The sequence below is a fragment of the Carassius carassius genome, unplaced genomic scaffold (assembly GCF_963082965.1).
Source record: "Carassius carassius unplaced genomic scaffold, fCarCar2.1 SCAFFOLD_60, whole genome shotgun sequence".
Lineage (NCBI taxonomy): Eukaryota > Metazoa > Chordata > Actinopteri > Cypriniformes > Cyprinidae > Carassius > Carassius carassius.
The window spans coordinates 1,237,501-1,247,500 of NW_026775084.1; the positions used below are offsets into that span (position 1 = coordinate 1,237,501).

Sequence of the window (10,000 nt, forward strand, 5' to 3'; positions counted from 1 at the left end):
GTTTGGGCCTGGTTAGTACTTTTGAAAATTTTCACTAATTGTCTAATAATCTTGCAAAAAAAAAAAAAAAAAAAGAGTCAATGCCCAGTCTTAGAAAACCGAAACAGGTCTGGGCCTGTTTAGTAGTTTTGGAACTTTTCACTAATTGTCTAATAATCTAGCAAAAAAAAAAAAGAAAAAAAGAGTCAATGCCCAGTCTTAGAAAACCGAAACAGGTTTGGGCCTGGTTAGTACTTTTGAAAATTTTCACTAATTGTCTAATAATCTTGCAAAAAAAAAAAAAAAAAAAAGAGTCAATGCCCAGTCTTAGAAAACCGAAACAGGTTTGGGCCAGGTTAGTACTTTTGGAAATTTTCAGTAATTATGTAATAAATTTGCAAATTTTTTTTTAAATAAATAAAGAGTCAATGCCCAATCTCAGAATCTAAGCAGGTTTGGGCCCAGTTAGTACTTGGATGGGAGACTACCTGGAAATACCGATTATAGTGGCTGATCTTTAAATAGCCCTCTCTTTGCAGCCTCGTTCGCTTACGGCCATACCAGCATGGCTATGCCCGATCTCGTCTGATCTCGGAAGCTAAGCAGGTTTGGGCCTGGTTAGTACTTGGATGGGAGACCGCCTTGGAATACCAGGTGCTGTAAGCTTTTAGGTTTCCTTCTCTACGTATATAATGCACTGGCAGTTATAGTGGCTGATCTTTAAATAGCCCTCTCTTTGCAGCCTCCTTCGCTTACGGCCATACCAGCCTGGCTATGCCCGATCTTGTCTGATCTCGGAAGCTAAGCAGGTTTGGGCCTGGTTAGTACTTGGATGGGAGACCGCCTGGGAATACCAGGTGCTGTAAGCTTTTAGGTTTCCTTCTCTACTTATATAATGCACTGGCGGTTATAGTGGCTGATCTTTAAATAGCCCTCTCTTTGCAGCCCAGTACTTTTGGATTTTTTCAGTAATTATCTAAGAGTTTTGCATAAATAAAAAAAAAAAAAAAAAAAAAGAGTCAATGCCCAGTCTTAGAAAACCGAAACAGGTTTGGGCCTGTTTAGTAGTTTTGGAACTTTTCATTAATTGTCTAATAATCTAGCAAAAAAAAAAAAAAAAAAAAAAAAAAAGAGTCAATGCCCAGTCTTAGAAAACCGAAACAGGTTTGGGCCTGGTTAGTACTTTTGGAAATTTTCAGTAATTATGTAATAAATTTGCAAAAAAAAAAATTAAATAAATAAAGAGTCAATGCCCAATCTCAGAATCTAAGCAGGTTTGGGCCCAGTTAGTACTTGGATGGGAGACTGCTTGGAAATACCGATTATAGTGGCTGATCTTTAAATAGCCCTCTCTTTGCAGCCTCCTTCGCTTACGGCCATACCAGCCTGGCTATGCCCGATCTCGTCTGATCTCGGAAGCTAAGCAGGTTTGGGCCTGGTTAGTACTTGGATGGGAGACCGCCTGGGAATACCAGGTGCTGTAAGCTTTTAGGTTTCCTTCTCTACTTATATAATGCACTGGCGGTTATAGTGGCTGATCTTTAAATAGCCCTCTCTTTGCAGCCCAGTACTTTTGGAATTTTTCAGTAATTATCTAAGAGTTTTGCATAAATAAAAAAAAAAAAAAAAAAAAAGAGTCAATGCCCAGTCTTAGAAAACCGAAACAGGTTTGGGCCTGTTTAGTAGTTTTGGAACTTTTCACTAATTGTCTAATAATCTAGCAAAAAAAAAAAAAGAGTCAATGCCCAGTCTTAGAAAACCGAAACAGGTTTGGGCCTGTTTAGTAGTTTTGGAACTTTTCATTAATTGTCTAATAATCTAGCAAAAAAAAAAAAAAAAAGAGTCAATGCCCAGTCTTAGAAAACCGAAACAGGTTTGGGCCTGGTTAGTACTTTTGGAAATTTTCAGTAATTATGTAATAAATTTGCAAAAAAAAAAATTAAATAAATAAAGAGTCAATGCCCAATCTCAGAATCTAAGCAGGTTTGGGCCCAGTTAGTACTTGGATGGGAGACTGCTTGGAAATACCGATTATAGTGGCTGATCTTTAAATAGCCCTCTCTTTGCATTCTCCTTCGCTTACGGCCATACCAGCCTGGCTATGCCCGATCTCGTCTGATCTCGGAAGCTAAGCAGGTTTGGGCCTGGTTAGTACTTGGATGGGAGACCGCCTGGGAATACCAGGTGCTGTAAGCTTTTAGGTTTCCTTCTCTACTTATATAATGCACTGGCGGTTATAGTGGCTGATCTTTAAATAGCCCTCTCTTTGCAGCCTAGTACTTTTGGAATATTTCAGTAATTATCTAAGAGTTTTGCATAAATAAAAAAAAAAAAAAAAAAAGAGTCAATGCCCAGTCTTAGAAAACCGAAACAGGTTTGGGCCTGTTTAGTAGTTTTGGAACTTTTCATTAATTGTCTAATAATCTAGCAAAAAAAAAAAAAAAAAAAAAAAAAAGAGTCAATGCCCAGTCTTAGAAAACCGAAACAGGTTTGGGCCTGGTTAGTACTTTTGGAAATTTTCAGTAATTATGTAATAAATTTGCAAAAAAAAAATTTAAATAAATAAAGAGTCAATGCCCAATCTCAGAATCTAAGCAGGTTTGGGCCCAGTTAGTACTTGGATGGGAGACTGCTTGGAAATACCGATTATAGTGGCTGATCTTTAAATAGCCCTCTCTTTGCAGCCTCCTTCGCTTACGGCCATACCAGCCTGGCTATGCCTGATCTCGTCTGATCTCGGAAGCTAAGCAGGTTTGGGCCTGGTTAGTACTTAGATGGGAGACCGCCTGGGAATACCAGGTGCTGTAAGCTTTTAGGTTTCCTTCTCTACTTATATAATGCACTGGCGGTTATAGTGGCTGATCTTTAAATAGCCCTCTCTTTGCAGCCTAGTACTTTTGGAATATTTCAGTAATTATCTAAGAGTTTTGCATAAATAAAAAAAAAATAAAAAAAAGAGTCAATGCCCAGTCTTAGAAAACCGAAACAGGTTTGGGCCTGTTTAGTAGTTTTGGAACTTTTCACTAATTGTCTAATAACCTAGCAAAAAAAAAAAAAAAAAAAGAGTCAATGCCCAGTCTTAGAAAACCGAAACAGGTTTGGGCCTGGTTAGTACTTTTGAAAATTTTCACTAATTGTCTAATAATCTTGCAAAAAAAAAAAAAAAAAAAGAGTCAATGCCCAGTCTTAGAAAACCGAAACAGGTCTGGGCCTGTTTAGTAGTTTTGGAACTTTTCACTAATTGTCTAATAATCTAGCAAAAAAAAAAAAGAAAAAAAGAGTCAATGCCCAGTCTTAGAAAACCGAAACAGGTTTGGGCCTGGTTAGTACTTTTGAAAATTTTCACTAATTGTCTAATAATCTTGCAAAAAAAAAAAAAAAAAAAAGAGTCAATGCCCAGTCTTAGAAAACCGAAACAGGTTTGGGCCAGGTTAGTACTTTTGGAAATTTTCAGTAATTATGTAATAAATTTGCAAAATTTTTTTTAAATAAATAAAGAGTCAATGCCCAATCTCAGAATCTAAGCAGGTTTGGGCCCAGTTAGTACTTGGATGGGAGACTACCTGGAAATACCGATTATAGTGGCTGATCTTTAAATAGCCCTCTCTTTGCAGCCTCGTTCGCTTACGGCCATACCAGCATGGCTATGCCCGATCTCGTCTGATCTCGGAAGCTAAGCAGGTTTGGGCCTGGTTAGTACTTGGATGGGAGACCGCCTTGGAATACCAGGTGCTGTAAGCTTTTAGGTTTCCTTCTCTACTTATATAATGCACTGGCAGTTATAGTGGCTGATCTTTAAATAGCCCTCTCTTTGCAGCCTCCTTCGCTTACGGCCATACCAGCCTGGCTATGCCCGATCTCGTCTGATCTCGGAAGCTAAGCAGGTTTGGGCCTGGTTAGTACTTGGATGGGAGACCGCCTGGGAATACCAGGTGCTGTAAGCTTTTAGGTTTCCTTCTCTACTTATATAATGCACTGGCGGTTATAGTGGCTGATCTTTAAATAGCCCTCTCTTTGCAGCCCAGTACTTTTGGAATTTTTCAGTAATTATCTAAGAGTTTTGCATAAATAAAAAAAAAAAAAAAAAAAAAGAGTCAATGCCCAGTCTTAGAAAACCGAAACAGGTTTGGGCCTGTTTAGTAGTTTTGGAACTTTTCATTAATTGTCTAATAATCTAGCAAAAAAAAAAAAAAAAAGAGTCAATGCCCAGTCTTAGAAAACCGAAACAGGTTTGGGCCTGGTTAGTACTTTTGGAAATTTTCAGTAATTATGTAATAAATTTGCAAAAAAAAAAATTAAATAAATAAAGAGTCAATGCCCAATCTCAGAATCTAAGCAGGTTTGGGCCCAGTTAGTACTTGGATGGGAGACTGCTTGGAAATACCGATTATAGTGGCTGATCTTTAAATAGCCCTCTCTTTGCAGCCTCCTTCGCTTACGGCCATACCAGCCTGGCTATGCCCGATCTCGTCTGATCTCGGAAGCTAAGCAGGTTTGGGCCTGGTTAGTACTTGGATGGGAGACCGCCTGGGAATACCAGGTGCTGTAAGCTTTTAGGTTTCCTTCTCTACTTATATAATGCACTGGCGGTTATAGTGGCTGATCTTTAAATAGCCCTCTCTTTGCAGCCCAGTACTTTTGGAATTTTTCAGTAATTATCTAAGAGTTTTGCATAAATAAAAAAAAAAAAAAAAAAAAAGAGTCAATGCCCAGTCTTAGAAAACCGAAACAGGTTTGGGCCTGTTTAGTAGTTTTGGAACTTTTCATTAATTGTCTAATAATCTAGCAAAAAAAAAAAAAAAAAAAGAGTCAATGCCCAGTCTTAGAAAACCGAAACAGGTTTGGGCCTGGTTAGTACTTTTGGAAATTTTCAGTAATTATGTAATAAATTTGCAAAAAAAAAAATTAAATAAATAAAGAGTCAATGCCCAATCTCAGAATCTAAGCAGGTTTGGGCCCAGTTAGTACTTGGATGGGAGACTGCTTGGAAATACCGATTATAGTGGCTGATCTTTAAATAGCCCTCTCTTTGCAGCCTCCTTCGCTTACGGCCATACCAGCCTGGCTATGCCCGATCTCGTCTGATCTCGGAAGCTAAGCAGGTTTGGGCCTGGTTAGTACTTGGATGGGAGACCGCCTGGGAATACCAGGTGCTGTAAGCTTTTAGGTTTCCTTCTCTACTTATATAATGCACTGGCGGTTATAGTGGCTGATCTTTAAATAGCCCTCTCTTTGCAGCCTAGTACTTTTGGAATATTTCAGTAATTATCTAAGAGTTTTGCATAAATAAAAAAAAAAAAAAAAAAAGAGTCAATGCCCAGTCTTAGAAAACCGAAACAGGTTTGGGCCTGTTTAGTAGTTTTGGAACTTTTCACTAATTGTCTAATAACCTAGCAAAAAAAAAAAAAAAAAAAGAGTCAATGCCCAGTCTTAGAAAACCGAAACAGGTTTGGGCCTGGTTAGTACTTTTGAAAATTTTCACTAATTGTCTAATAATCTTGCAAAAAAAAAAAAAAAAAAAGAGTCAATGCCCAGTCTTAGAAAACCGAAACAGGTCTGGGCCTGTTTAGTAGTTTTGGAACTTTTCACTAATTGTCTAATAATCTAGCAAAAAAAAAAAAGAAAAAAAGAGTCAATGCCCAGTCTTAGAAAACCGAAACAGGTTTGGGCCTGGTTAGTACTTTTGAAAATTTTCACTAATTGTCTAATAATCTTGCAAAAAAAAAAAAAAAAAAAAGAGTCAATGCCCAGTCTTAGAAAACCGAAACAGGTTTGGGCCAGGTTAGTACTTTTGGAAATTTTCAGTAATTATGTAATAAATTTGCAAAAATTTTTTTAAATAAATAAAGAGTCAATGCCCAATCTCAGAATCTAAGCAGGTTTGGGCCCAGTTAGTACTTGGATGGGAGACTACCTGGAAATACCGATTATAGTGGCTGATCTTTAAATAGCCCTCTCTTTGCAGCCTCGTTCGCTTACGGCCAAACCAGCATGGCTATGCCCGATCTCGTCTGATCTCGGAAGCTAAGCAGGTTTGGGCCTGGTTAGTACTTGGATGGGAGACCGCCTTGGAATACCAGGTGCTGTAAGCTTTTAGGTTTCCTTCTCTACGTATATAATGCACTGGCAGTTATAGTGGCTGATCTTTAAATAGCCCTCTCTTTGCAGCCTCCTTCGCTTACGGCCATACCAGCCTGGCTATGCCCGATCTCGTCTGATCTCGGAAGCTAAGCAGGTTTGGGCCTGGTTAGTACTTGGATGGGAGACCGCCTGGGAATACCAGGTGCTGTAAGCTTTTAGGTTTCCTTCTCTACTTATATAATGCACTGGCGGTTATAGTGGCTGATCTTTAAATAGCCCTCTCTTTGCAGCCCAGTACTTTTGGAATTTTTCAGTAATTATCTAAGAGTTTTGCATAAATAAAAAAAAAAAAAAAAAAAAAGAGTCAATGCCCAGTCTTAGAAAACCGAAACAGGTTTGGGCCTGTTTAGTAGTTTTGGAACTTTTCATTAATTGTCTAATAATCTAGCAAAAAAAAAAAAAAAAAAAAAAAAAAGAGTCAATGCCCAGTCTTAGAAAACCGAAACAGGTTTGGGCCTGGTTAGTACTTTTGGAAATTTTCAGTAATTATGTAATAAATTTGCAAAAAAAAAAATTAAATAAATAAAGAGTCAATGCCCAATCTCAGAATCTAAGCAGGTTTGGGCCCAGTTAGTACTTGGATGGGAGACTGCTTGGAAATACCGATTATAGTGGCTGATCTTTAAATAGCCCTCTCTTTGCAGCCTCCTTCGCTTACGGCCATACCAGCCTGGCTATGCCCGATCTCGTCTGATCTCGGAAGCTAAGCAGGTTTGGGCCTGGTTAGTACTTGGATGGGAGACCGCCTGGGAATACCAGGTGCTGTAAGCTTTTAGGTTTCCTTCTCTACTTATATAATGCACTGGCGGTTATAGTGGCTGATCTTTAAATAGCCCTCTCTTTGCAGCCTAGTACTTTTGGAATATTTCAGTAATTATCTAAGAGTTTTGCATAAATAAAAAAAAAAAAAAAAAAAGAGTCAATGCCCAGTCTTAGAAAACCGAAACAGGTTTGGGCCTGTTTAGTAGTTTTGGAACTTTTCACTAATTGTCTAATAACCTAGCAAAAAAAAAAAAAAAAAAAGAGTCAATGCCCAGTCTTAGAAAACCGAAACAGGTTTGGGCCTGGTTAGTACTTTTGAAAATTTTCACTAATTGTCTAATAATCTTGCAAAAAAAAAAAAAAAAAAAGAGTCAATGCCCAGTCTTAGAAAACCGAAACAGGTCTGGGCCTGTTTAGTAGTTTTGGAACTTTTCACTAATTGTCTAATAATCTAGCAAAAAAAAAAAAGAAAAAAAGAGTCAATGCCCAGTCTTAGAAAACCGAAACAGGTTTGGGCCTGGTTAGTACTTTTGAAAATTTTCACTAATTGTCTAATAATCTTGCAAAAAAAAAAAAAAAAAAAAGAGTCAATGCCCAGTCTTAGAAAACCGAAACAGGTTTGGGCCAGGTTAGTACTTTTGGAAATTTTCAGTAATTATGTAATAAATTTGCAAAATTTTTTTTAAATAAATAAAGAGTCAATGCCCAATCTCAGAATCTAAGCAGGTTTGGGCCCAGTTAGTACTTGGATGGGAGACTACCTGGAAATACCGATTATAGTGGCTGATCTTTAAATAGCCCTCTCTTTGCAGCCTCGTTCGCTTACGGCCATACCAGCATGGCTATGCCCGATCTCGTCTGATCTCGGAAGCTAAGCAGGTTTGGGCCTGGTTAGTACTTGGATGGGAGACCGCCTTGGAATACCAGGTGCTGTAAGCTTTTAGGTTTCCTTCTCTACGTATATAATGCACTGGCAGTTATAGTGGCTGATCTTTAATTAGCCCTCTCTTTGCAGCCTCCTTCGCTTACGGCCATACCAGCCTGGCTATGCCCGATCTCGTCTGATCTCGGAAGCTAAGCAGGTTTGGGCCTGGTTAGTACTTGGATGGGAGACCGCCTGGGAATACCAGGTGCTGTAAGCTTTTAGGTTTCCTTCTCTACTTATATAATGCACTGGCGGTTATAGTGGCTGATCTTTAAATAGCCCTCTCTTTGCAGCCCAGTACTTTTGGAATTTTTCAGTAATTATCTAAGAGTTTTGCATAAATAAAAAAAAAAAAAAGAGTCAATGCCCAGTCTTAGAAAACCGAAACAGGTTTGGGCCTGTTTAGTAGTTTTGGAACTTTTCATTAATTGTCTAATAATCTAGCAAAAAAAAAAAAAAAAAGAGTCAATGCCCAGTCTTAGAAAACCGAAACAGGTTTGGGCCTGGTTAGTACTTTTGGAAATTTTCAGTAATTATGTAATAAATTTGCAAAAAAAAAAATTAAATAAATAAAGAGTCAATGCCCAATCTCAGAATCTAAGCAGGTTTGGGCCCAGTTAGTACTTGGATGGGAGACTGCTTGGAAATACCGATTATAGTGGCTGATCTTTAAATAGCCCTCTCTTTGCAGCCTCCTTCGCTTACGGCCATACCAGCCTGGCTATGCCCGATCTCGTCTGATCTCGGAAGCTAAGCAGGTTTGGGCCTGGTTAGTACTTGGATGGGAGACCGCCTGGGAATACCAGGTGCTGTAAGCTTTTAGGTTTCCTTCTCTACTTATATAATGCACTGGCGGTTATAGTGGCTGATCTTTAAATAGCCCTCTCTTTGCAGCCTAGTACTTTTGGAATATTTCAGTAATTATCTAAGAGTTTTGCATAAATAAAAAAAAAAAAAAAAAAAGAGTCAATGCCCAGTCTTAGAAAACCGAAACAGGTTTGGGCCTGGTTAGTACTTTTGAAAATTTTCACTAATTGTCTAATAATCTTGCAAAAAAAAAAAAAAAAAAAAGAGTCAATGCCCAGTCTTAGAAAACCGAAACAGGTTTGGGCCAGGTTAGTACTTTTGGAAATTTTCAGTAATTATGTAATAAATTTGCAAAAATTTTTTTAAATAAATAAAGAGTCAATGCCCAATCTCAGAATCTAAGCAGGTTTGGGCCCAGTTAGTACTTGGATGGGAGACTACCTGGAAATACCGATTATAGTGGCTGATCTTTAAATAGCCCTCTCTTTGCAGCCTCGTTCGCTTACGGCCAAACCAGCATGGCTATGCCCGATCTCGTCTGATCTCGGAAGCTAAGCAGGTTTGGGCCTGGTTAGTACTTGGATGGGAGACCGCCTTGGAATACCAGGTGCTGTAAGCTTTTAGGTTTCCTTCTCTACGTATATAATGCACTGGCAGTTATAGTGGCTGATCTTTAAATAGCCCTCTCTTTGCAGCCTCCTTCGCTTACGGCCATACCAGCCTGGCTATGCCCGATCTCGTCTGATCTCGGAAGCTAAGCAGGTTTGGGCCTGGTTAGTACTTGGATGGGAGACCGCCTGGGAATACCAGGTGCTGTAAGCTTTTAGGTTTCCTTCTCTACTTATATAATGCACTGGCGGTTATAGTGGCTGATCTTTAAATAGCCCTCTCTTTGCAGCCCAGTACTTTTGGAATTTTTCAGTAATTATCTAAGAGTTTTGCATAAATAAAAAAAAAAAAAAAAAAAAAGAGTCAATGCCCAGTCTTAGAAAACCGAAACAGGTTTGGGCCTGTTTAGTAGTTTTGGAACTTTTCATTAATTGTCTAATAATCTAGCAAAAAAAAAAAAAAAAAAAAAAAAAAGAGTCAATGCCCAGTCTTAGAAAACCGAAACAGGTTTGGGCCTGGTTAGTACTTTTGGAAATTTTCAGTAATTATGTAATAAATTTGCAAAAAAAAAAATTAAATAAATAAAGAGTCAATGCCCAATCTCAGAATCTAAGCAGGTTTGGGCCCAGTTAGTACTTGGATGGGAGACTGCTTGGAAATACCGATTATAGTGGCTGATCTTTAAATAGCCCTCTCTTTGCAGCCTCCTTCGCTTACGGCCATACCAGCCTGGCTATGCCCGATCTCGTCTGATCTCGGAAGCTAAGCAGGTTTGGG

The 10,000-nt window shown here is 38.6% G+C and overlaps 18 non-coding genes across 18 annotated transcripts in view; all 18 read left to right on the forward strand.

Moving 5' to 3' along the window:
• Positions 1–526: 526 nt before the first annotated feature.
• On the forward strand, positions 527–645 carry LOC132136072 (5S ribosomal RNA). Its single transcript, XR_009430978.1, has one exon. It is a non-coding gene; the product is annotated as a 5S ribosomal RNA (ribosomal RNA).
• An 84-nt stretch (positions 646–729) lies between these two features.
• LOC132135821 (5S ribosomal RNA) lies at positions 730–848 on the forward strand. The gene has a single exon (XR_009430742.1). It is a non-coding gene; the product is annotated as a 5S ribosomal RNA (ribosomal RNA).
• Positions 849–1,347: 499 nt separating this feature from the next.
• On the forward strand, positions 1,348–1,466 carry LOC132135201 (5S ribosomal RNA). The gene has a single exon (XR_009430156.1). It is a non-coding gene; the product is annotated as a 5S ribosomal RNA (ribosomal RNA).
• Positions 1,467–2,056: 590 nt separating this feature from the next.
• LOC132135202 (5S ribosomal RNA) lies at positions 2,057–2,175 on the forward strand. The gene has a single exon (XR_009430157.1). It is a non-coding gene; the product is annotated as a 5S ribosomal RNA (ribosomal RNA).
• A 496-nt stretch (positions 2,176–2,671) lies between these two features.
• LOC132135595 (5S ribosomal RNA) lies at positions 2,672–2,790 on the forward strand. Its single transcript, XR_009430531.1, has one exon. It is a non-coding gene; the product is annotated as a 5S ribosomal RNA (ribosomal RNA).
• Positions 2,791–3,601: 811 nt separating this feature from the next.
• Positions 3,602–3,720, forward strand: LOC132136073 (5S ribosomal RNA). Its single transcript, XR_009430979.1, has one exon. It is a non-coding gene; the product is annotated as a 5S ribosomal RNA (ribosomal RNA).
• Positions 3,721–3,804: 84 nt separating this feature from the next.
• LOC132135203 (5S ribosomal RNA) lies at positions 3,805–3,923 on the forward strand. The gene has a single exon (XR_009430158.1). It is a non-coding gene; the product is annotated as a 5S ribosomal RNA (ribosomal RNA).
• Positions 3,924–4,412: 489 nt separating this feature from the next.
• LOC132135204 (5S ribosomal RNA) lies at positions 4,413–4,531 on the forward strand. Its single transcript, XR_009430159.1, has one exon. It is a non-coding gene; the product is annotated as a 5S ribosomal RNA (ribosomal RNA).
• Positions 4,532–5,022: 491 nt separating this feature from the next.
• Positions 5,023–5,141, forward strand: LOC132135205 (5S ribosomal RNA). Its single transcript, XR_009430160.1, has one exon. It is a non-coding gene; the product is annotated as a 5S ribosomal RNA (ribosomal RNA).
• Positions 5,142–5,952: 811 nt separating this feature from the next.
• LOC132136177 (5S ribosomal RNA) lies at positions 5,953–6,071 on the forward strand. Its single transcript, XR_009431077.1, has one exon. It is a non-coding gene; the product is annotated as a 5S ribosomal RNA (ribosomal RNA).
• Positions 6,072–6,155: 84 nt separating this feature from the next.
• On the forward strand, positions 6,156–6,274 carry LOC132135207 (5S ribosomal RNA). Its single transcript, XR_009430162.1, has one exon. It is a non-coding gene; the product is annotated as a 5S ribosomal RNA (ribosomal RNA).
• Positions 6,275–6,772: 498 nt separating this feature from the next.
• Positions 6,773–6,891, forward strand: LOC132135208 (5S ribosomal RNA). The gene has a single exon (XR_009430163.1). It is a non-coding gene; the product is annotated as a 5S ribosomal RNA (ribosomal RNA).
• Positions 6,892–7,702: 811 nt separating this feature from the next.
• On the forward strand, positions 7,703–7,821 carry LOC132136074 (5S ribosomal RNA). Its single transcript, XR_009430980.1, has one exon. It is a non-coding gene; the product is annotated as a 5S ribosomal RNA (ribosomal RNA).
• Positions 7,822–7,905: 84 nt separating this feature from the next.
• Positions 7,906–8,024, forward strand: LOC132135209 (5S ribosomal RNA). Its single transcript, XR_009430164.1, has one exon. It is a non-coding gene; the product is annotated as a 5S ribosomal RNA (ribosomal RNA).
• Positions 8,025–8,506: 482 nt separating this feature from the next.
• Positions 8,507–8,625, forward strand: LOC132135210 (5S ribosomal RNA). The gene has a single exon (XR_009430165.1). It is a non-coding gene; the product is annotated as a 5S ribosomal RNA (ribosomal RNA).
• Positions 8,626–9,114: 489 nt separating this feature from the next.
• On the forward strand, positions 9,115–9,233 carry LOC132136178 (5S ribosomal RNA). The gene has a single exon (XR_009431078.1). It is a non-coding gene; the product is annotated as a 5S ribosomal RNA (ribosomal RNA).
• Positions 9,234–9,317: 84 nt separating this feature from the next.
• Positions 9,318–9,436, forward strand: LOC132135211 (5S ribosomal RNA). The gene has a single exon (XR_009430166.1). It is a non-coding gene; the product is annotated as a 5S ribosomal RNA (ribosomal RNA).
• Positions 9,437–9,934: 498 nt separating this feature from the next.
• LOC132135213 (5S ribosomal RNA) overlaps positions 9,935–10,000 on the forward strand; it is a 119-nt gene continuing 53 nt past the window's right edge. Inside the window, exon 1 of the ribosomal RNA XR_009430168.1 lies at positions 9,935–10,000. This exon is cut by the window's right edge and continues 53 nt beyond it. This is a non-coding gene — a ribosomal RNA (5S ribosomal RNA).